The sequence below is a fragment of the Leopardus geoffroyi genome, chromosome D4, assembly GCF_018350155.1.
Source record: "Leopardus geoffroyi isolate Oge1 chromosome D4, O.geoffroyi_Oge1_pat1.0, whole genome shotgun sequence".
Lineage (NCBI taxonomy): Eukaryota > Metazoa > Chordata > Mammalia > Carnivora > Felidae > Leopardus > Leopardus geoffroyi.
Genome location: NC_059342.1, coordinates 11,817,500 through 11,838,187, shown reverse-complemented (window position 1 = coordinate 11,838,187; position 20,688 = coordinate 11,817,500). Strand labels below are relative to the sequence as shown.

Sequence of the window (20,688 nt, the reverse complement as noted above, 5' to 3'; positions counted from 1 at the left end):
TGCAGTTACCTTTCCATATCAACAACAAAAAACTAAGAACTCCTGCTTCACTTGGCCTGGACATACAATTAATATAATGTAACCACTACAGAGTGGTGACAACAAGGGATAAACCTCTTGGTCTTGGGATATTTCATTTCCAGAGTGTTCATGAATATTACTCCCACTGGCGGTTCTGTAAACAATTAGTACCAGTTAGTCACAGGAATTCTTTTATGGGCTGAACGTGGTTTGCTACAGCTGCCGCGGCTGAGAAAAGCTACAATACAGCCCTCATTTAATCATACAGGAAGATGTAATTATACTTACACAACAGTCTTTGTTCTGACAAATTGTATTTCTAATGACGCGTGATAAAACTTACTACGCTGCCCTCTCAAAGTAAGAAATGAAACCTGAGCTTAACAACAGCGACAAAAAATCAAGTTAAACTTGCTACCCGGTGGAAGCTGTTTTACTTGGGTGAAAGTGACACGAAACTTCATAAACGGCACGTTTTGTTTAAAGTTTCGTTTTCTGTAGGAATTTTTTTACGCATTTAACATAACAGCTCTTACGAAGTGATTCTAATCTATGATGACCTCATGCAAAACTCAAATTGGGTCTTTCATGAGGAAAAGAATTCTGCCTTAGCAAATAATTAAGAAAGAATTTGCTTTCCTTCCATAAATGAGAGTGTTCAGTTTTATCATGTATTTATTTATCCATTTAAAAAAATTGTCATCTTGGGAATGCAAGCTGGTGCAGCCACTCTGGAAAACAGTATGGAGGTTCCTCAAAAAACTAAAAATAGAACCACCCTACGACCCAGCAATTGATCCACGGGATACAGGTGTGCTGTTTCGAAGGGACACATGCACCCCCATGTGTATAGCAGCACTATCCACAACAGCCAAAGTATGGAAAGAGCCCAAATGTCCCTCGATGGATGAATGGATAAAGAAGATGTGGTATATATTTACAATGGAGTATTACTCTGCAATCAAAAAGAATGAAATCTTGCCATTTGCAACTACGTGGATGGAACTGGAGGGTATTAGGCTAAGTGAAATTAGTCAGAGAAAGACACAAATCATATGACTTCACTCATATGAGGACTTTAAGAGACAAAACAGATGAACATAAGGGAAGGGAAACAAAAATAATATAAAACCAGGGAGGGGGACAAAACAGAAGAGACTCATAAATATGGAGAACAGACTGAGGGTTACTGGAGGGGTTGTGGGAGGGGGGGATGGGCTAAATGGGTAAGGGGCATTAAGGAATCTACTCCTGAAATCATTGTTTTACTATATGCTAACTAATTTGGATGTAAATTTTTAAAAATAAAAAATTAAATTAAAAATAAATGAATAAGTAAATAAATGTCATCTTTGTGTGAACACCTTCATAATGGACAATAACACAGAAAGCACAAATGTAGCCAAAATACCCCATCCAGATGTGTACTTTATATCATTTTCTTATAAATCTAGAAATTCTTTAGAAATATGGATTTATTTAGTTGATTCCCTTAGAGTTCTAGAAACTCTTTACAACTACAGCTGTCTGCTTAAAAATCACTTACCTACTTAAAAAATGATTTTATGTCTACGTCTACATGATCCAAAAAGAGCTTTTAAGTCACGATAATCAAGGATATTAAATCTGAATGATTCAAGTTGAACATAAAAGTACACAGATCGGACTGACGTTCCCTTTGAACTGGTTATTTCTACTTTATTTCTGCCAGAGGAAAACCAGGGGACATCCTTCTTCACTGGGTGTTTTAACTGTTTCTTTAGAAATATAAAAATGGAAATGAACTGATGCCCCAAATGGGCTGTTTTATAGGGTGTGGTCTCCTTTTCAGGGAGCTGGAAAAAGCCTTTGCTAAAATAGAAGAGTCAGGGAAACAGCTATTTTTCTTTTTTTTTTTTTTCTAAGCTTTACTGCAAATAAACCATATGACTTTATGCGAGTCATATTTTCTGTCCCCTTAATGTCTTCATATTATCTACATCTACATATACACACATACACACACACACACACACACACACACACACCTACATATTTGCTACTCAGCTAACTTACCAGAACACTAAGAAAAACAGGCCACAGGATGTAAAAGAATTACCAAAGAGTTCGAGATTAGTTGTGGCTCCCCTAGATTCACCCGCCTCTGCCCAAACCAGCCTGTCCTCCTCACAGCCATCTTCAGAATGCACTCGCTACTGAGTTTATTTAAACCATCGCCTTCAGCTGGATGCCACCAGATCTGTCCTTCTCATCCTATCCTTCCACCCAAATCGATATCTGAAATAGTGCCCCTGCCCAGCCCGCGGCCTCCTCTTGCTTCCCCCTCCCTTTTCTATTTCTTGCATTGCCCCCTCCCGGTTCGCCTGGCGTGAGACGCAGAAGCCATCCTCCCAGCGTCCCATGGTGCCCATGTATACCAGCCCCAGAGAGCTGCATTTCAACGGGAAGGCTTGATCTGAATCCCACCTCTGCTGTTTAACACCTTGAGATCTCTAACAAGTTACACGACCCTTCTGAACCTATTTCATCACCTGTAAAACTGGAATGAGATCGCAATACAGGGGTGCATTCAAGGCGTATCATCTCGTCCCTCCCTCCCTTTCACCCCTGACATCTGTCCTTTTTCCTCTCCCAAAGACCTCTTCAAGAAACCTTCCTCTATCCTCATTTCTCTGCAGGCAAGAACAAGGTGCACTTACAAACTTCTGACCCTCCCTTGCAGCTATAACTTCCTTCAACACACAGTGAAAGAGAAAAGCCCAAGGCTGAGTGGTTTTGTAGGAAAAAGCGGGCTGCAAAACAGGCTGGCTGAAGGTAACAAGAACCCAGGGGCTGGAGTGAGTGATGGAAATCGTGAAAAAGAGAACAGAGGGTCTTGGGGCTCAGCTCGGGTGGTACCCAGCAACTAGGGAAGTTCTCCCTTACAACAGTTCCCAGATTTTTAGCCTCTGCTACTTAACAATTAATAGCCAACATTAAAATCACTTAATGAACTGTTGCTCCCAAATAATGCGCATATGCAATAATTCATGGATTCCTCATTCCAAAGAAATAAACTTTCCACTCCGCATGTGTGGGAAATCTGCTCCCTGTTGTTTTTGGTAGAAACTGTGTTCATGTTACGTTTCTAATCTGATCCTAGAGTTGTAGGATTCTGGCAGTTCTCTTGCCTGGGAGCAGATGAGGGAGAAGGCATTGCACAAAATTTAGAACACCGCAGGAGCTGACTTAAGTCAAGAGGGGCTTGGCCATTAGGCGGGTTAGGGGGATATTAAATCACTTCTGCTCTGCGATTTCAGGAAAGGGACGGAGTCCCTGGAACTTGGTAGGGACGGCACCAGCTCTGAAGTGTTGAGAGACAGCAGTCGGCTGCCAGAAGCTGGAAAGAGGAGTGCACACAATCCCACGGTTCCCCTGCGGACACACCCCTCCACTCCCTAGCATGAACTGGGGCGCCACAGTGCCCCAGGATTGAAGTACAGCTCCACCTCTAATTAGCTCTGTGATCTTGATCAAGTCATTTAGTGTCTCACTGCCTCAGTTTTGTCATCTGTAAATAGGGTTAATAATACCACTGACCTCACAGGATGGTTTTAAAAACGAAATCGGTCATTGCGTGTCAAGCATTCAGCACATATAACGTGCACCCCGCAGTAAATGCCATGCACGTGTGTGTTGTTCTCTCTTCCTTGCTAACTAGTTGCAGCTTCATTTCTTCCAGAAAGCTCTCTTTGGTGGAACACCCCCCCACACACACACACCAGACCAGGGTAAACGCTCCTTCTTCTCATCTCTCAAATACTTTCTGCTTCAATCTATTCATACTGGAACCACGATAAATTTGAACGATGTGTTTAGGCAAGTACAGAGGACAGGGTGGGTCCTCTGGGCCATGGAAGGGAATTAAGTAAAAGAAAGGAGTCGTGGCAATTGAGGGGGCTGACTTCCCATGGGCCCGCACCTGGCCCTGGCCCTCTCCCGGGTTGTCAGACACAGGTTGGGTTCCAGGCAGAGTCCTGCTCAGTGGTCAGGGCTGTGGCTGAGCTGGATGCAGAGCCTCAGAGTGGGGCCCACGGAGGAGCTTTGTCCAGTCCCGAAGCTCTAATCGTAGTGAACCCGGCGGACGCTGCTGAGTGTGAACCTGATAATGTGAGCCTCAGGCTTGCTCTCCCGGGATATCGGCGGGAGAAGGCGGACTGTGCTGTGATGGCTGCTTTGTTAGCCATTAGTTCACTTGGCTTCAGGCAGAATTTCTTATTCTTCCTGTATTAGTTTGCTAGGGCTCCCGTGACAAAGTACCACACACCAGGGAGCTCACCCAACAGAAATCTTACAATTTATTTCTTATCTCCTAGTTCTGGAGGCTGGAAGTGCAAGACCAAGGTGTTGATAGGGTTGGTTCCTTCTTTTTTTTTAAAAAAAGAAATGTATTTATTATTTTTGAGACAGAGGGTGAGTGGGGGAGGGGCAGAGAGAGGGGAGGACAGAGGATCCGGAGCAGGCTCTGCGCTGACAGCAGACAGCCAGATGCAGGGCTCAAACTCACGAACCATGAGATCACGACCTGAGCGGAATTTGGAAGTTGGAGGCTCAACTGACTGAGCCACCCAGGCACCCGAGGCCTGGTTCCTGCTGAGGGCCATGAGGCAGGGCTCTCTCCTTGACTTACAGATGGCTGTCTTCTCCCTGTGTCTTTATATGATCTTCCCTCTGTACACGTCTGTGTCCAAACTTCCTCTTCTTATGAAGGACACCAGTCATATTGGATTAGGGCCCACCGTAATGCCCTCATTTTAACTTGATCACCTCTGTAAAGACCCTATCTCCAAATAAGGTCACATCCTGAAGTACTAGGAGTTAGGACTCCAACATATGAATTTGGGGGGAGGTTGGGGGGAATACAGTTCAACTCATAACGCTGCCTACAGTGAAAAAAAAAAATGTCAAGCTCTCATGAAGTTTTGCCCTGTGATGGAAAAAGACAAGGGCCCAGAAGTACCCGATGGCCTGGACACATCCAGCCTGTGATTTGGTCCAGCAGTGGCCTCATAGCAAACCAGCTAGGAAAAAAAAAAAAAAATACTCCATGTTCAAAAGGAACCAATGTCTAATACTTTGAAAATGAGCCGGTCTCTGGAAGCAGAAGCCGGATCCATAAAAACACGAGTTCAAGAAGCTAAATCGCACTTAAAACTATTACGCGCAGCTGACCAAGACTGGGGATGTGCAGACAGCACTCTGCCCGAGGGGGGGGGGGTGGTCAGAGCAACAGTTTGCTGAAGCTGCTGGAAACCTCACTCACTCAAGGTCAGCTTCTCTTGTGGAAGAGAACAGGGTGGCAAGGTGGAATCAGGAGATGGAGACTATGTTCACAAAAAGGCACGGAGATCCAGGAGGAAACTGACCGATGTTCCAGAATCAAGCATGTATCTGACCACCCGACATGGAGAGAAAAATCAAGCTACACCCACACTGTGGCAGAGGAGAAAGAGCAAAGCAGACTGGACAGGTCACCTTAAGGAAGCCAGACTGAGCAAGCCTGAACTGCAAGGTGGTCCAAATCCCTCAGGAGAGGAAATGAAAAAGAAATGGATCTTGGTGGGTTATGACCTGTGGGGGCAGAGCCAGAGGACGAACGGTCTGAAGCAAATGACAAGACGGGTGGAGAATTCAAAGAGCTGGAGCTCTACAGAAAGACAGCCAAAGACCCTGAAAACCTGGAAAGACCCTTTCTTCTCAGAACCAGATTCTGTCCCTTGACAAAAGAGCTCGTGATCCTTGGTTGAGAGTGGGGGAGGCTGGTTCAAGACAGGAGGTTGCAGACCTGAGACAAAGAATAACCAAAAAGGCAACAAGACTCGAGCCACATCAATTCAGGAAGGTAGGAATACTATCGCCCCCCTTTGACGCAGAGGAAACTAAGGCTCAGAGTTGAGAAACCTGCCCTAGGTCACACGGCGCCCAAGTGGCAGAGTCAATATTCCAGGCCAGGTCTGACCCGTCCCTACTCGGTTCTAGTGCCTTCTAGAGTGGATCCCCATGCACCTGACGATCAGGACAGAGCATCTGCTCCCTGGTCCCTGGATCCCTGGGTGCCTGGTTCCACTGAGACGGGAGGGTGTCACCCCCTACCCTGAGACCCTTCCCTGGCTGCACACTTTGCCCTTCCCTCTCCTTCCTCTTTGCCCATGTGCTCTTTCCAGGGGATCCCACTGTGGAGTTTGTGGGAATAAAACATCCTCTTCTTTCTCCTTCTCCAGTAAGCCCCACCCCCACCACCACCAAGGTGGCTCGCCACCAAGGTCACTGTCCTCCCAATCCTCCCCTTCAGGGGTTGGGTTTTCCCTGAGGTGCCTCATCTAGAAAACAGAAGTGAGTTACCTCCTGGGTTCACTAAGCTTCCATGTGTCCCTCATATCCAGGATCCTGAAACACCTCGAGATCTCTAAGTCATTTTGTTTAAAATTTCCCTATAATATATTTTGAAATTATTCAAAATTTTTGTTAAAAAAAGTTTTGTTAACATAAGTGGTTCTGTTTTTTTCCAAATTGAATCTTGACAGTGTTACAAAGTTCAGGGTACCTGTTACCACCATTTAATTATTCTTTTTAAAATTTTTTTTTTCAACGTTTATTTATTTTTGGGACAGAGAGAGACAGAGCATGAACCGGGGAGGGGCAGAGAGAGAGGGAGACACAGAATCGGAAACAGGCTCCAGGTTCTGAGCCATCAGCCCAGAGCCCGACGCGGGGCTCGAACTCACGGACCGCGAGATCATGACCTGGCTGAAGTCGGACGCTTAACCGACTGCGCCACCCAGGTGCCCCTAATTATTCTTATTATACTATACATGTTACCAAAACTAAACAGGGGATGTTAATTTGATGAATCAGCCCACTATTCCCTAAACAACAGATTTTTGGTGAGCACTTCAACCCTCAGACACATTTGAAATAGGAAAACAGTTACCTCTGAGAATGGTTCTATGTACTTACTCTAGGAAGGTGACAGAAAGTTCCTTGTTGGGTTGAACACATTTGAATAGACTTCAAAATTTTTTGATTTTATACGTCTGTCTCCCTGAGCATTTTATGATGGCCCAGAAAGTAGGTACAATGTCCTATGCATCTTTGGTTTTGTTTTGTTTTTAATTTTTTTAATGTTTTTATTTAGTTTTGAGAGAGACAGAGAGAGAGAGACAGAGAGACAGCGAGAGCAGGGGAGGGGCAGAGAGACAGAGGGAGACACAGAATCCGAAGCAGGCTCCAGGCTCTGAGCTGTCAGCACAGAGCCCCATGCAGGGCTCAAACTCAGGCACCGTGAGATCATGACCTGAGCCCAAGTTGGATGCTTAACTGACTGAGCTGCCCAGGCGCCCCCTGTCCCATTCATCTTTGTATCTCTAGTGCGTCTCTTTGCTCAGGAACCAGCATATGAGACAGATACCCAATGATGTTGGGTTTGATTCCTAATTAAGAAGCAGCAAGGTATAATGTCCCTGCAGTCTAGAACCAGACTGCCTGTGTTTGAATCCCAGCTTCACGCTTAATTAGCTGAGTGACCTTGGCAAATCTTTTAAACTCTTCAGGGCCTCAGTCTCCTCATCTGTAAATAGGGGATAATAATAGCACTTACATCTTAAGGTTCCGTGAGAATGAAATTTTATGAACATATGCAAAACTCTTAGGGCTTGGAGCATAGGAAGCACTAAGTACTAGCCACAATTATTTATTATTTACTCAGCAAATATTTATTGGCCCCAGTTCTATGGCCTGAATACGTGCCTCCAAAGTTCTTAAGTTGAAGCCCGAATCCCTAGTGTGATGCTATTTGGATGTGGCATGTTTGGGAAGTAAATTAGGTTTAGATGAGGTCAGGAAGGTGGGATCCTCATGACTGGGTAGGTGCCCTCACTAGAAGAGGAAGAGCGAGATCACTCTCTCTCTCTCTCTCTCTCTGCGCCCACGCACCTAGGAAAAACCGTGGGAGCACACAGAGAGGCGCTAGTCTGCAAGCCAGGCAGAGGGCCCTCACCAAGAACTCCGCTCTGCCGGCACCCTTATCTCACGCTCAGAGCCTCCACAGCTGTGAAAAATCAATGTCTGTCAAAGCCACCCAGGCTGTGGTATCCTGTGACGGAAGCCTGAATGGACCAAGGTCCCAGGTCCAGCTCTGACAGATCTCTCAGCTCAATGGGTGATACTTCCTCAATCAACCTGGAGTTCCTCGACCCACGTTCAGTGCTCTGGAGTGGACCTCTTCAACTTCCCAAGCGTCCACTCAGCTCTCCTCTCGGCCCCGCCCTTTGCCAGCTGATGCGCTGGTAGTCTTTGCTCTGCCCATCTATTCCCCTCTGGAGGACTCGTGGCTCTCCTGGTGTGGCCTCTGCCTGACCAGTCCTTCTAGCCTCCAACACTACCCAGGCTCCAGAAGGTGAGTGCACACTGCTCGGGGCATCAACATTCGGACCTCGCCTCTCTCCCTCTGTTCCAGCTGCCCTTGTACCTGCCTCTGGGCCAGACTCTTCTCCTGTGTCACTTCTCAGTCTCTAATTACATTATTTGATTGCTGTGTATCATCTGCCTCCCCCTCTAGACTGTAAGCTCTACTCTGAGGGCAGAGGCCTACTTTGCTGACACTACGTCTATTTCCTACTGAGTTTTCTAGTCCAACCCAACACTCTTTCACTCATTCACCCCCTGGACAACCACTGAGCCACCACCCCCCATGGAACACTGATCCACACTGGACCCAGTACAATACCCAAGCACCCCTGCCTTCAAGAATCAGCCAGTCTAATGGAGCGACAAATAACTGTATGCTGTAACAGGGAGGTGAGTGACCGTGGGACCACGGAGAGACGGGACGGTTTTGTCTGAGCGTCTTGGCTTGGGAAAACCTTCACACAGAAGGTGATTACTTGGGTTAGGTCTTAATAATATGCACAGGTACTCCTTAGGCTGACAAAAGGATCTGAGGCATCTCGGGCAGAGGGGAAAGTATCCCCAAGAACCAGAAAGGCAAAACGGCAAAGAATGTTCTCAGACCAGTAAGCAGAGCAAGCACCTCTGCACCCAGGGCTGGAGGGAGGCCGGCATCCGATTCCACACAAAGCAAGGGTAAGGGCAGATGCCCATCCCTCCAGCTGACGCAGTCTTCCCCTTGCCTAGATGTCACCAAAGCATTACAGAGCCCACATATCCACATGCCAGCCACTGGGATAAGTGTTCCACATGCATCACCTTGTTGGATTTTCACATGCACCTTAAGAAGTGATCATAGGGGCGCCTGGGTGGCTCAGTCGGTTAAGCGTCTGACTTCGGCTCAGGTCATGATCTCACAGTTTGTGGGTCCGAGCGCCACATCGGGCTCTGTGCTACCAGCTCAGAGCCTGGAGCCTGCTTCGGATTCTGTGTCTCCCTCTCTCTCTGCCCCCTCTCCTGCTCATTCTCTCTCTCTCTCTCTCAAAAATAAACAATAAAGATTAAAAAAAAAAAAAAAAAAAAAAGAACTGATCATAAAATCTCCGTTTTCAGAGGAAGACACTCAGGCACCCAGTGAGGAAGCAATCTGCCCACGGGCACACAGGTAATAAGCAGTGGAGGTGTGGTTCCTATCCAGGTTGGTGTGATTATAAAACTCATGCCTTCTTACACCCACTAAGCCTGGGTAGGCGCCCCGGGGCCCTTGGTGTGTCACCAGCATAATGAAATGTAATTGCCACTTATTTGTCTCTCTCTAGAAGGTGGGTCTCGTGAGGGCAGTGACTCTGCTGTGCTCCCCATGGTATCCCCAGCACCTGCGGCATTGCCTGGTAGGGTACAGGCATCAAGAGCATGTGTTAAGTATGAATGAGGGGCTCCTGAGTGGCTCAACCGGTTGAGCGTCCGACTTCGGCTCAGGTCATGGTCTCGAGGTTTGTGAGTTCGAGCCCCGCCTTGGCTCTCTGCTGTCAGCACAGAGCCCACTTCTGATCTTGCCTCCCTCTCTCTCTGCCCCTCCCCTGTTCACTTGCGCTCTCTCAAAAATAAATAAACATTAAAAAAAGAACAAATGAGCAGGGTGGGGGAGCACGCCTGGCTGGCTCAGTAGGTACAGCATGCAACTCTTGATCTTGGGGCTGTGAGTTCAAGTCCCATGCTGGGAGTTGAGATCTTTTTTTAAATTTTTATTATTTTTTAAATGTTTTTCTTTAATGTTTATTTTTGAGAAAGAGAGACAGAGTGCGAGCAGGCGAGGGACAGAGAGAGGGAGACACAGAATCTGAAGGAGGCCCCAGGCTCTGATCTGTCAGCACAGAGCCTGACATGGGGCCGAGCCCACAAACCATGAGATCAGGACCTGAGCCAAGGTCGGATGCTTAACCGACTGAGCCACCCAGGGAGTAGAGATGACTTTAAAAAAAAAATAGTTATAGGGCACCTGGCTGGCTCAATCAGAAAAGCATGTGACTCTTGATCTCAAGGTCATGAGTTCGAGCCTCATGTTGGATACAGAGATTACTTAAATAAATAAAACCTAAAAAAAAAAGTTATAATAAAAAGAATGAATGAGCGCATGAATGAACAGGGCTTTGAATTCTCTTGCGATGTGTCCTACCAGCCTTCCTTGCCCCTGTGGTGAAGGAATCCCAGTTATTATCATCCCGAAACCCAGATCTGAGTGCAAACCCCAACTTCACTTCCACCCTCTCCCACTTTGGTCAGACAGAGGAAGGCTCCCGCAGCCCAGAACTCCGAAGCTGCACGGGCTGGTGGACGGACCCTTTCCCCAGCCGCAGGGGCTTCTGTCACCATCGTCACCTTCCATCGTCCTCCCCATCGGTGCACAAAATAGTCAACATCCTTTGAAAGGACGGCTTACAAGGTTGGCCCTTGGCCGGAGTCTGGAAACTTGGATTTGGGGAAGTCTTCCACCATTCCCGGGGCTGATAAGAGTGGCTCACTCTCCCTGAACTGTTCGCATAAACAGCGTAAAGTTATCCCAAGACGAGCTTTCCGTCTGGGAGTCTGAACTTCTGGTGAACGCCGTGCAGCAAGTCCTAGACTCTGCTCTGTGCACCTTTTCCCCCTGCCGATTGTGCTTTGCGTCCGTTACTGTAGCAATCATAGCGATGACAACTGTGTGCTAAGTCCTGTGAGTCCCCTTACAAATCACTGAAGCTGGGGTGCACTGTCTCGGCACAGGAGCAGAGTTGTGAAATACCTCCTGTCCAGTCCTGCCGGTGGGTGACAGGACTCACACACCCGGAGCCCACGGGGGCCAGGCAGGAATGTAAAAGTGTGCAACAGGCTGAGGGGGACTGGGGGTGGGGGGCGGATAGACGAGCCTGCAGTAGACAGGCGCTCGCTCAGCTCCTGGCCGACCAGGCAGAGCTGAGCAGCAAGCTCACAGCTACAGATGATAAACCCTCTCCCCTGCTCACAACAGATGCCCCCAAATGGCAACATGGGCAAGCTTTGGCCTCCTTCCCACACCCAAGAGAAATGCTCTACATCCTAAGATACAATGAAGATTCCTTGAAACTAAAATGTAAAATAAAATAGGGGATGTTTGTCTCAGCTGCATGAAACCAGCAGGAAGGGTCGTCCCAGAAGTTTCAGAAGACCCGATTGCGGTAGACTGCCACGGCCCTTCTTGGATTTCTCTTCTGCAGCAAACCTGACCTTCACAACACGGACTGTCAGCACCCACTCTCTGAATCGGCTTATACCCAGTCATGCTAAGGAGACTAGACACGTGGTGTCTAAAGCTATTAAGCTGACCAGCAAAGACACGAAAGGAAGAAAAGTAAACTTCGAGGTCACTACCTGCACAAAGGACTCTTGCTTTTTTTTTTTTTTTAATGTTTATTTATTTTTGAGAGAGAGAAAGAGACAGAGCACAAGTGGGGGAGAGGCACAGAGAGAGGGAGACACAGAATCCCAAGCAGGCTCCAGGCTCTGAGCTGTCAGCACAGAGCCCAACGCCAGTCCCGAACTCACGGACTACGAGATCATGACCTGAGCCGAAGTGGGATGCTCAACCAACGGAGCCACCCAGGCGCCCCAGGACTCTTGTTTCTTATTGACAAAGCTCACCTAGGTTCTAGGCTGATGATGATTAGCAGTGACAGGCAAGAAGAGGGAGAGTAGTCAGTTGTGACTCCAGGACGTGGCCTGCAGGACTAAAGGGGCTCCTGATCTTACGAGGAAAGTTCACGCTTGACCCTGCGGTCCCAAGCAGCATACCCCAGTACCCGGTAATGCTGGACATTCTGAAAGGGATGGAAAGGTCAGCACCCTCCCCCCCCCCCAGCCCCCACCCCCAGCCCATACAGCTACAGCACCCACTAGCCAGGGACAGCCCAACCCTCCCCCTTCTGCAACCCACACCCCAGACATGCCCTTACTCCCCTGTTTACATGGAGTTTGTGGGCGTCAACTGGCCTTGGTCCCCTCTGAGCCTTCTGCCCCTTCCTTCCTGATCCCAGAGGCTTCTCTTTCTCCACCCACCTCTCCTCTCCATATTCCTACGATTCAGTTCCCAGCACTTGTGTCTGCCTCCCTGGGATGGTACCCACTCCCCTGGCTCCACCAAGCTCCTGTATGCACAGGGTGCCAGCTGACCTCCAGCTTTGTCCCTTCCCTCACTCCAGCTCCAGGCTGACACTTCCAAATGCCTCCAAACCACTGGTTCTCAAAACACAATCCCCAGACCAGCAGCAGCATTGCCTGATTACTTGTTAGAGATGCAGATTCTCAAGCCCCACCCCAGGCTTACAGAAGCCAAAAACTCAAGGAGTGGGGCTGGAGGCCCTCCTTTGTGTTTGAACAGGCCCTCCAGGCATTCAGGGGCAGGCTAATGTTTGAGATCCCCTGCACTACTCACTCCCGCGGCTATCTCAGAGAAGTCTCAAATGCAGCCGAATTCCCTGCTTCTCTTCATGCTACCCACATTTACCAGTAACACAAGTAAAACAGCACAACCCAAGTTCCAAATGGTGGGCCTCCAAAATGCAACAGGTATTTTGAAAATTCATGACTAATTTGTGGCTAGAGAGCATGAAGGGAATTCTCCACATGGCTACAGAGAAAAGCATTGCCATGCAGCGTGGGAAGGAAGGAACAAAACGAACGAACTCCTGCAAAAACGTCCATGAGCGTGCCCTCCGTGGGGGGGGGGGTACATGAAAATGAAGAGCACCCCAATAAAATATAAACAATGTCTTGTATATATGCAAATGTGTTAATGTGATTTTTAAAGCCTATGACTGTATATTTTCATAAGTAGACTGGACAAATATTAACCCACACAGTATCAAATGATATTTTAGTTAAATATTCATCATTTAGTTAAAACATTCACCATTGGCACCAACGCATTTTCTTGGTGTGTTTGGCATGCACACATGTGGTGCGTTAACATTTGAGAGGTGCATGATTTTTTAGTGACCATTAAGTCAGCATGTAGAATAATAAGTCCCTGCCTACTAACTCCTCTTCATCTCTGAGAAACTATGTATTCATTAATTCTTCCCTCAAATCCTTTGGAACATCAGGTACCACATGCACGAGGCCCTACAGCAAATAAATAGATGACCCAACACTGAAATTAATTTCAGAAATGCAAAGGGCTCGATTTACATTTTCAGCGTTATAAACCACGGAACCTAGGGAATCTATTCAAAACTGATTTTCCTTTCTCCGTCCAGTTTTCCTTTAAAAAAGAATAAAAGAAAAAAAAAAGTCAAGAACACATGGCCTGAGAAATAAGCACGTGAAAAGATATTCGACATCATTAGCCATCAGAAGTGAATCAAAACCACTCCACACCAACGAGGATGGCAAAAAAAAAAAAAAAAAAAAGACAAACAATAAATGCTAACGAGGGTGTTGGAAAATTGGAACCCCCCTACATTGCTGGTGGGACTGTAACGCAGCCACTTTGGAAAGGAGTCTGGCAGGTCCTGAAAATGTTAAATATAGAGTTATTATATGGTTTTCATTTGTAGGCATGTACCCAAAAGAAACGAAAACAGATGCCCCCATAAAAACATATGTACATGAATGTTCACAGCAGCATTAGCCCTAATAACCAAAAAGTAGAAACGACTCAAATGTCCATCAACAGATGAATGGATAAACCAAATGTGGCAGACACACACAATAGAACACTCACTGGCAATAAAAAGAATAAAGCACTGATATACGCCACATTGTACATAAACCATGAAAGCATCAGGCTAAGTGAAAGAAGGCAACGTGCAGGGCCACATAATGTGTAATTTCATTTATACGAAATGTCCTGAATAGTCAAATCTGTAGACAGAAAGTAGAGTGGTCGTTGCCTAGGGAGGGGGAGGTAAGGGATTGTGAGGTGCCAGCTAAAGGGTGGAAAGTGTTCATGGCAGCGTGGCATTCTTTTTAGAGCAATAAAAATGCCCTGAATTTGATCATGGTGATGGTTGCACAACTCTGCGAATACACTCAAAAGCAATGCGTTGATCTAAGTAGGTGAATTGTGGGGCATCTGGGCGGCTCAGGTGGTTGAGCATCCGACTTCAGCTCAGGTCATGATCTCGGGTTAGTGAATTTGAGCCCCACATCAAGCTTGCGGCTGTCAGCCTGTCAGCACAGAGCCCACTGCTTTGGATCTTCTGTCCCCCACGCTCTGCCCCTCCCCAGCTTGTGCTCTCTCAAACATAAATAAACATTTAAAAATAAATAAATAAATAAATAAATAAATAAATAAATAAATAGGTGGATTCTATGGCATGTGAATTATATCTCAATACAATTATTTTTTTTAATGGCCTAAAGCGAGAAGAGAATTACAAACAGATTCAGTGAACTAAAAAGTATTAGGTACCTCAAATGTGTAGCTTCTTCTGTCTTTTTTGCATTATAAATTTCTCCCAAATGAAAATGAAATAGGTTCTGCTATCATTTTACAGTTTACCAGCACTTTGGATTCCTTGTTATAATCTTACAGGGAGATAAGTATGCCCCTAATTTTATATTTCAGGATGTGGACACTCTGAGTATATGAAGTTCACTCCACCCAGTCGGCCGTTCAGGGTACGTGTTAGTCCCACACCTAAATCCTGTGCCCTTTCTTCTATGCTCTGTCTGTAGTGTCTCGGGGTTCCACATAGACACTGGCTGGCCAGTATGCAGAGACGGCACGCTGGCCAATCTCAATAAGGAGAATGCCCATGTCTTGATTTTTCTGGAAGCTAGACCAGCTACAATAATGCTACATTCAAGCCAAGTATAATCTAACTCATCACTCATCAGGGGTCTTGCGGTACCGTGCAAAGAACTCTTTGCTCTTAAATCCTTTGCTCTCTTGGAATTTACTTCACTGGCTCATCTTCGTACTTGCCTGAGGACCTAATACCTCATGTTCCAAGAGATATTAATGAATACACAGTTTCTTGGAGATGTAGGGGAATTTATAGGTAGAGACGATGCTACATAGAAGACCAGTGGAAAGAACCATGGTCTAGAGTAGGAAGATCACAACTGGCTTCAGTTTTCACATTTGTAAAATGAGGGGAAAGAAGAAATACCTCTTTCAAGGTCATGGTGAAGATTTAATGAGAATGTATCTGAAAATACCTGATTCACAATAGGCATGGACTCTAAATCAAACAGGTCAGCACCTTGATCTCTCCTCTGGAGACCGGTGGGTTCTTCCAAATACCCAGGCTACTCAGATCTGGAGAATGATGACCAACGTCATCCATTTTTACTAAACTCCCCAAATGATTCCCCTGGCATCACTGAAAAAAACCATTCATTGGACGTGTTCTATGGAATTTTTTTCCTCGTGTGTAGACTACAAAAGAGCATTTGTTCACCAAAGAAAACTCTGAACTACATTGCTATTTCAGAAGAGAACACAGTGAGAAAGGGAAACCTTTTCTCTTTTGCTTTACAAAATTTACAAAAATCTGCATTTCTGTGAATATAAGAATCTCCTCAAAAGGGAGAATTTTTTGTCTAATCTTACCCCATTTGAATTATCTTTCATTCATCATTTCAAAGGAATTTTTCAGCCAAAGGAAGCTGTAAGTTCCTTCCTACAAGTCAATAGCCTCATTCTGATAAAAGTCATAACACAGGAAAAGTCAAGTGTCTTAGAAAAAGAAAAAAGGAATCTAGGAAGAATTTGAAGGATTTCCCACTACTCAGCTATTTAGGAAATCTTCCCAATATCCTTGATCACTTATGGATTAGACACCACATTTTTTTAAGATATTATTTTTAAGTAATCTTTGCACCCAACGGGGTGGGGGTGGGGAGCAAGGAATCAAACTTACAAACCCGAGATCAAGAGTTGCATGCTCTACCAACTGAGCCAGCCAGGCACCCCCAAAACCGCATTCTTGATCCATAACAATGACTTTCTTAGCTCATGAATGAAACCACTTTTATTAGTTTGCCAATTCATATTTGTGTTCTCACTGAAAAGCGTGTCCTCAAATCACAAGCTGGACAATCTTAAGTAGATGCAGGCAAATGACTTCCATTATTACAAGCTTTTCTCAATTATACAAACATTTTTACAACTAGAAATAATGTTGTGGGACCAGATGATTCATTTCACATGAAAGCAGAGACAAAATACATAGTTTGGGGTATTTGGGAAAATTATTTCAAATCTTCTTTCTGAAGTCTTGCTGTGACCTCTCCCCCTATTTCCCAAGCAACAACTTTTTCCTTAAGGTTTATTCCAACTACATTCACAAATGAGTTTGAGTCGCTGTTAAAAAGAAATAATAAACCCAATATAAACAGGATACCTAAAATAGTCAGTTAACGGAAGCATAGAGATAAATGTCACCAGGCATCTAGTTTTTAATGTGCACTAGCTAATCACAGCAGCTTGAGCCCTGAGTAACTCCATTCCTTTGCAGCCAAAACAAAAAGGAAACCCTCATGGGTTTCTGGTTGTCTCTGTTAAAAGAAATCATATGCACTCTAAAAACCTGGAGCCAGGGGTGGGGGGCTCAGTCAGTTAAGCATTCGACTTCAGCTCAGGTCATCATCTCAGGGTTCGTGGGTTCGAGCCCTGCATCAGGCTCTGTGCCGACAGCTTGGAACCTGGAGCCTGCTTCCAATTCTGTGTCTCCTTCTCTCTCTCTCTGCCTCTCCCCCTCTCATGCACTCTCTTTCTCTCTCTCAAAAATAAATATTAACTTTTTTTAAAGCTATTCAGGGGTGCCTGGGTGGCTCAGTCAGTTAAGGGCCGGACTTTGGCTCAGGTCATGATCTTACTGTTCCTGGATTCGAGCCCCACGTTGGGCTCTGTGCTGACAGCTCGGAACCTGAAGCCTGCTTCCAATTCTGTGTCTCCCAGACTCTGCCTCTCCCCTGCTCATGCCCTCTCTCTCTCTCTCTCTCTCTCTCTCTTTCTCTCCTAAAGATAAATATTTTTAAAAATTTAATAATAGTAATAATAACCTGGAGCTATACTGCCATGTCCACCAGGACAGTGACTCAGGAATCTCTAAATGTTTATACATACTTTGTGAACATGATTTTACTTTACATTCCTATTCAACCTTTTCTCTACCCTACAAAATATACCATTTAAAGTATCCAGAAGTTCAGGGGCTGGGGAGAGGAGAGAAGGGAGTATTGTCTAATGGGTAGGTTTTCTGTTTGGGACCATGAAAAGGTTCTGGAAACGGAGAATAATGATGGCTGCACAACAATGTGAGCATACTTAATGCCGCTGAATTGTACGTGTGAAAACAGTTAAAATGGTGAATTTCGTGTTATGCATATTTTACCATAGTAGCAACAATCAAAGAATGAAAGTATCCAGAAACAAAAAATTCACAGCCTAGTATGCTAACCACACATCCAAATGTCCCTGAGGGACCTGACTCTATGGATGGAGGAGGGGCTGTGCCCCATGCAACTTAATTGTCTTAGTTTGGCAGAATGAAGGTTCCAACGTAGCACTTGATGAAAATGTATGGAAGTGTACTTTAATTCACGTCTTCACATTGAACAGGCCGTGCTTCTCAAACATTATTATGGAAACGATCCCCTGGGCATCTTGAATCAGCAGGTCTGGGTCCACTTTTAACAGGCCTCCAGGTGATACAGCTGCTGCCCTGAACCTCACTTCAACCAGCAAGGCCCGAGAGCGCTTCCAAGTAAAAAGACCATCGCCCTGTCAGTCTGATGGTCATCTAGAACCACGGTCTCCTCACCAGGACATGAGGACGGTTGGTTGCACCTTTCAAGTGAACCGGTTAAGGACGTGGATTACCTACCACCCACCATTTGTAAAACTGCGTTGAGAATCGTGGCCAGAAAGCCTGACAGAGGGGGGCTTCCCAGGTGTAGCCACCCATCTCGCGGACTAGGAATCTGCCACCCACGATAAGGGCAGTCGACAGAGGCAATTTCACAGAAAGCCTCCGGGCAGCCTTCAAAACTTAAAAATACCCTTCCCAAGCTCGAAGAATGCCTGGAATTCGGTGGCCTTTATCCAACATAAAGATCTCCAACTCCGCTTTGACGGAGTTCCCTATAGAAGAGCCCTGCAGCCTGGAAAACTGACAACGCCCAGCAGGGTAACGTGAAGGGCGGGGGAACCCTCGAGGGCTCTGCGGCGCTGGGGGCACAGATCGCGGCTCTGCGGGTAGCTCTGGCCCGCGGGCACCTCCGGGACTGTGCACTCCAGCTCTCGGTTGCGCGGGGTCTGCAAGCCCCGCAGCTGAGGCTCGACCGAGACTCCACTGGCAGTCCCCACCTGCTTGCAACTGACTAGCGCCTCCCTCGGCCTCCAGGCACCAGCTCCTGCCCCCCTACACGTACCGCAAACGCTGGCAACAGAAACTCAGAGGCCCTTTTAACCTGGTTAAAGAGAGGCTCAACAGAAAGTGAAACAGTCCCCATTCCTTGGTGAAGGCGCCAGGCCAGGTAGGAAAAAGACGGTGACTCCCAAGCACCTGTAGCCGCCTCGGGTGCGTACTCGAGCCCACTTGCCGACAGTCCCGCAAGAGAAACCCTACGATGCGCTATCGTCCCCGGCAGGACGGGGAGGCAAAAGTCCGCTAAGCACGCCCAGAGAGGAAACAATCAGGGCCCAGTAAAGTACACACCGAATCCGCAGGGAGACCGGGGGGTGGGGGTGGGAATCAACTCGCTTGTACTCTCGCTGCCCCTCACCTCCGCCCGCACGCCGATCCAGGGCGCCAGCGCCCCGCCACACCCCGCAAACCCCTAGTTCGCCAGGCTGGGACTGGAGGGAGGCATCCCGGCGACGCCCGAGTCCAGGCGGCCGCGCGGCGGGCGCTCGGGGGCAGGGGAGGGAGGGGGAGGGTACTCGCCTGCAGGCTGGGGGTGGCCGCAGTCGGCGGGGTCCAGCGCGGGGCGAGGGCGGCTCCCGGGGCCGCGGGGGCGCGCTCCGACGTGGTGCGGGCGGCCGGGCGGGTGTCCGGTGCGCTGCCGGCGCTCGTAGCTGGCGGCGCCTGGCCGGAGTCGGAGTGCGGGACGCTGCCCGGGGAATGGGCGGGCACGAGTGGCCTCGGTCGCTGCTCCTGTGTACTATTGTGGACTCAAACTATTTCCTGTTTGGAGGTTTGGGAGAAAGAAAAAAAAAAAAAAATTCAGGGTGGGGGCAGGGGGAGTGGGCAGCAGAGAGCCAGAGAGCCGCGGCGCGGAGGGGAGGAGAGTGGGCAGAGGCTGCCACCTCCTTCCTCGAGACCCCACGGGTGCCAGCTGCGCGAGCCAGGGACAGGAAACGCAGCTTACTGCAGCTTTACTTTGGGGTGTAAGCAACGATTGCGGGGGGGCTCGCACGCGCCACCCAGCGGTGGGGCAGGGGCTGCGGCCGCAGGAGCTACTAGTCGCTCCAGCCTGGGAATCCACTCCCCTGCCTCTTCCCTTCTACGCAAAACTGCCACTGAGCTTTCTTCCGGCCCTAGAGCAAAAGGGATTCGCTGTGCTGCTTTCTTGATTCGTTCTCTGGTCGGGTTTCTGATCCTCCCCGAGGGTGTGAGCTTGGAAGGGGTTAGCCACAGTACCCTTCAAAAGAGCATGGGAGGGATGGTTGTGCGCCATTATTGTAGGTGTTTGGTGGCGCGGGGGTCTTTGTTTCTGTTTGGGGGTGGAGTGGGGTGAGAGGCAGGTTGGTGATTTGGGTGGAAAGTTAACCTTTATGATCAGCTTCCGTTCCCCTCCCCCATGAACCTCGCCCTTAGCCGGGATCACAGGGTCTGAGGCCCCAATCCGGAAATACCGGTTCCTCCCGCTGGGACAATAGGTGTGGGGAGCATTAACCCGAGAGCCTGCTTAGTCACCACGGGAATGAATCCCGGCTCGGCCTGGAAGGCGAAAGCTTCGTAGTGCCTGAAAGTGGCAAGCAGGTGCTTCTTTCATTTCGTCATGTTAAAAACCCTGGGAAGGTAATGGGGAGTTATTGTTTAATGGGTGCAGATTTGATATGATGAAAAAGTTCTGAAGAGGGATAGTGGCATTGGTTGCACACGAGTATGAATTGTACTCAATGCCACTGAATGGTATGTTTAAAAATGGTTAAAATGGTCAATTTTATATTATGTGTTTTTTACCACACACACACACACACACACACACACACACACACACACAGAAACCTGGTGGGCTCCTTCTCACCCAAACCTCTACCAGGAGTAATGG

The 20,688-nt window shown here is 47.4% G+C and overlaps 1 protein-coding gene across 2 annotated transcripts in view; it reads right to left on the bottom strand.

Annotated features, from left to right (window-relative positions):
• TJP2 (tight junction protein 2) overlaps positions 1-19,833 on the bottom strand; it is a 129,983-nt gene extending 110,150 nt beyond the window's left edge. Inside the window, exon 1 of one of the 2 annotated variants that reach the window (XM_045469381.1) lies at positions 19,359-19,833. The gene's annotated coding sequence lies outside the window, so the exon portion shown is untranslated. The remainder of the gene's footprint in view (positions 1-19,358) is intronic. The other variant, XM_045469376.1, reaches the window with a different exon arrangement.
• Between the last annotated feature and the right edge of the window lie 855 nt (positions 19,834-20,688).